Here is a 4953-nt window from a genome sequence, read left to right as displayed (position 1 = left end):
GAATGGGTGGGTAGGGAAGTGGGGGGCGCTATGGGGGACTTTTGGGATAGTATTGGAAATGTAATTGAGGAAAATATGTAATAAAAATATAAAAAAAAAAAAATATCTGTTAGTCTTTATAGATACCTTCTCTGGGTGGGTTGAAGCATTTCCCACCAAGAAGGAGACAGCCACCGTGGTAGCCAAGAAGATATTTGAAGAAATTCTCCCTTGTTTTGGGGTACCCAAGGTAATTGGGTCAGACAACGGGCCTGCCTTTGTCTCTCAGGTAAGTCAGGGTTTGGCCAGACAACTGGGGACAAATTGGAAGTTACATTGTGCTTACAGACCCCAGAGTTCAAGACAGGTAGAAAGAATGAATAGAATTCTAAAAGGAACCTTGACTAAATTGACCTTAGAGACTGGCGGGAATGATTGGACAGCCCTTCTCCCTTATGCTTTATTCAGGGCCCAGAATACCCCCCGAGCCTCTGGCCTAACACCCTTTGGATTAATGTATGGGGCACCTCTGCCCATCTATGTGACAGTAGAGAGTAGAACTTGCCCGGATGTATCCTTCATCCCCTCCTCTCACCTTTTAGCCTGACTCAAGGCTCTTGAAATTGTGAGAAAGGAGGTCTGGGAACAGTTAAAAGAAACCTATGTTGCTGGTGACATACAGGTGCCGCATCAGTTTGAAGTAGGAGACGCTGTCCTGGTGAGGAGACATCGAGCGGGAAACCTTGAGCCAAGGTGGAAAGGATCCTACTCGGTGCTGCTAACGACACCCACCACCGTTAAAGTTGGAAGGAATCCCAACCTGGTTTCGCGCATCTCACCTCAAGAAGGCACCCCCTGAGGCTGACCAAAATGAGTGGATTCTGGAAAAGACTGCTAATCCTCTTAAGTTGCGCCTACGTTGTTGGCGCCATCCTGAAGAAGAGTGACAACCCACACCAGCCTATGAATCTCACTTGGCAAGTGTTATCCCAATCGGGGGAAATACTATTTACCACCTCAAAATTAGAACCTCTGGGGGCATGGTGGCCAACCCTGTATTTTTGCCTTTGCCAAATCATTTTGTGGCCAAGAGTACTCCCCCTAATGAGGTCTGAAGCTATGGGTTTTTATAGCTGCCCCAAACATATTAAGAGTTCCTGGTGTGGGGGGCCTAAGTAGTACTATTGCAGTCAATGGAGTTGTGTTACCTCTAATGATGGAGATTGGAAATGGCCGTTGAGCCCTCTGGGGATGGATTAGAGATTTCTTTTCAATATAAGGGCCCAGGCAAACATGCAGTAATGGGGCTATACAAAGATCAGGAATGCAAGTCTATAGACTTAGATCATGTGAAACTGCAGTTCACAGAAATGGGAAAAAAATTATTCCCTTGCCCAGTGGGTTGGAGGCATGACCTGGGAAATCATGTTCTACAATTATGTTAGTAGACATGGATCATTGCTCCATGTCCGTCTAAACACTGAAAGTCCTCCAGTCCTACCAGTAGGCCCTAATAAGATGCTCCCTGAGCCGAACCGACCCCTTCTCCCAAGGCTGGCCCTGATCTTACCCCCCACCCAAAAGACTTCCCCAAGAGCCCTCGATCATCACCCTCACATACCCCCCGATGGGACAGAGACTGTTTAATTTGGTCCAAGGGGCTTACTTTGCCCTCAATGAAACAGATCCCGATGCAACTACCGACTGTTGGTTATGCCTATCCTCAGGCCCTCCATACTATGAGGGAATATCTTTTGATGGAAACTTTAACAAAACCAGTAACCAAGCTTCCTGCTCATGGGGAACAGGGCAAAAATTAACCCTGGCTAAGGTGTCTGGAAGGAGCCCTGGTCTCTGTATAGGGATACCCCCTCCTACCCACCGGCACCTATGTGGCCGAACTTGTTCCGTGTCCAGGACAGATACCAATTATTACCTTGTGCCATCTCCAGTTGGCTGGTGGGCTTGTAGTACAGGACTCACCCCATGTGTATCAACTAGTGTTTTTGACCCCTCTCGTGATTTTTGTGTCATGGTTCAGTTATTGCCTCCAGTGTATTGTCATCCTGCTTCCTGCCTAGAGGATGAGTATGCACAGGGGAGATTTAAAAGAGAGCCGGTCTCCCTTACCCTAGCTATGTTAATGGGGGTAGGACTTACAGCAGGAGTAGGAACAGGGGCAGCAGTCTTAATTGAGGGAAGACAAGGAATCATCTTTAAGAGATGTTGTCGAGCCGGGCGTGGTGGCGCACGCCTTTAATCCCAGCACTTGGGAGGCAGAGGCAGGTGGATTTCTGATTTCGAGGCCAGCCTGGTCTACAGAGTGAGTTCCAGGACAGCCAGGGCTACACAGAGAAACCCTGTCTCGAAAAACCAAAAAAAAAAAAAAAGAGATGTTGTCAATGAAGACCTAAGGATGTTAGAAAAATCTATAGATGCCTTAGAAAAATCTTTAATCTCTCTGTCAGAAGTAGTTTTATAAAACAGAAGAGGTCTAGATTTACTGTTTTTAAAAGGAGCCGGGCATGGTGGCGCACGCCTTCAATCCCAGCACTTGGGAGGCAGAGGCAGGCGGATTTCTGAGTTCGAGGCCAGCCTGGTCTGTGCAGCCCTAAAAGAAGAATGCTGTTTTTATGCAAACCACACAGGAATAGTCAGAGATTCTATGCAGAAACTGAGAAAGATTGGATCAGAGAAGGCGAGATCGAGAAGCTCAACAGGGATGGCTCGAGTCTTGGTAGTCTCAGTCTCCGTGGATGACCTCTCTATTTTCTGCCCTCACTGGACCGATTCTTATTATATGCTTAGTTTTAATTTTTGGCCCCTGCATAATAAATAAGGGAATTGCTTTTATTCAGAGTAGAATAGATGCAGTTAAGCTCATGGTTTTACCACGACAGTACCAGCCTATAATTCAGATAGAAGAATGAGGAGATATGGGCTTTTGAAATTCTAAGATTAGAATTACTTAGTAGAAGAAGAGGGGAATGAAAGAAAATTAAAATTAAAATTCAAGGTCCATGACTCATGTGGCTTGCTAGTTAGGAGGGCTTTTTGGGATTAGAGCAAAGAACAAATGCTGTAAAGTCATTCCAGGAACCAACTAGCCATAAAGATAGGGAAGACATACAAGAATGTCCGGACTGGCCCGGTGCCTCCCTATCTCCCGCCCTTCTGACCTAAGTTAAATGTTAACCAGATGCTCTGCTGTTACCTTGATCTGCATGTACAGTCTGCTGATGTTTAAATGAACCAACCATGTGAAACCACACCAATTCCTCACTGCTGATGTTTAAATGAACCAATCATGTGAAACCGCGCCAATCCCTCTTGTAATACACCTTCTAATCTCTGAAGTTTCTTTCTGATATCGGGGGCCAACTGCCTTATGAAGGAAGGCCAGGCCACTAAGGCCTTCTGGGCTTCCGAGGTAAGATCAAAGGGAGTGAACCGCCTGAAGGCTTCCATAAGCCTTTCAAGGAACATTGAGGGAGGTTCGATNGGCCCCTGCATTACCTCTTACCTTAGCCAAATTAGTGGGCCTGTCTTGAGGCACCTTGGAGACCAGAGCCTGGCGATAGATTTTCAAGCTCTCCCTACCTTCAGCCATGTTGCAGTCCCAACTGGGGCGAGTCAAAGGGAATCCCATGTCGATCTCATTTTGTAGCTGTGTAGGCTGCCCGTTGGCTCCTGGGCTATTTTTCTAGCTTCTAACAGAATTCTCTCTTGCTCTTAGGTTGTGAAGAGCATCTGCAACAGCTGTCGACAATCATCCCAAGTAGGCTGATGAGAGAACATAAGGAACTCTACCAACCCTGTGAGGCCTTGGGGATCCTGAGAAAGGGGGTGGTTAGTTTTCTAGTTATAAAGATCAGCAGAGGAAAATGACCAGTACTGAAGGGTTTGAAGTTTGGGCGGGTCCAGAGTCTGCCTGGACTCTGTGCTCTGCAGCTCCATGTACCCACAGCGGTCTTCCTCTCGACGCCCAGAGGGGTTTGGGGTTTCCTCGGCGGCTGGGGTTGAGGCTGTGGATAAGGGGGAGGTAGTGGACTAGGCCACTCAGGAGGCTTTATAGATTTTGGAGGAGCTGATTTAGCTGGTGGCTGCGATTTGTGAGAAGCCTTCAATTTCTCTTGTAACATGAGAGTACAACCACAATTTTGAGAAGCAAAACCCAATTTTAACAGGGTAAACAATCTATTTTCTTTAAAAATGAACTCCAAAAACATTACTTGCTACAAAGTTTGGCTGCCTGTTCCTGCACACAAACACAAGAAGGTGTAGCTGCCAATATCTCAAAAAGACACTACCCTAAATCTTTTATAAATCAGGTTTCTAGGATAAGAATTACATAGAAAATTACCCAATTTAGGCGTATCTTTAGAGACCTGTTTCCATGGGTTGTCTCATGCTGTATGTTGTAGTTCTAAATTACTCTAACCCAGAGTTACCAGTTTTAAGTCAACTTTTTGTTACCAATGGTACAAATTTCTAATCATAATCTATAACCAAGACATCTAAAACATATTTATACTTTTGAAACTTTTTAGAAACAAAAAAATGAAATGGCCGTATACATTTGCCCATTTAAACCAAACAAAATTCTTAATTTTTCTAGCTGTAATTTCAAGAGAGGAGCACCTTGTCACCTGATGATGAATCTAATAATCACAAGCACAGAGATTTTTGTAGGAAAAACAGCCATCTGTTCCCTTACCATAGAACTTGAGAAGCTGCTGGTCCCTATAAGAGCAGCGTTTATAATTAGCTCCTAGCAGGGCTTCTCCAGCCACACTAGATTCCTAACTACAGGTGCAGGGCTCCAAAGACCAATTGATACTGTTTATTTTATTTTATTTTATTTTATTTTATTTTATTTTATTTTATTTTATTTTTTACCAGAGCCTGGCATATCCCCAGATAGTCGGAGAGTACTGCTTTTCTCAAAACCCATTCTCTCACGTCTCAGGTATA

Source organism: Mus caroli, chromosome 11, assembly GCF_900094665.2.
Source record: "Mus caroli chromosome 11, CAROLI_EIJ_v1.1, whole genome shotgun sequence".
Classification (NCBI taxonomy): Eukaryota; Metazoa; Chordata; class Mammalia; order Rodentia; family Muridae; genus Mus; species Mus caroli.
Note: the sequence above shows the minus strand (reverse complement) of the source record.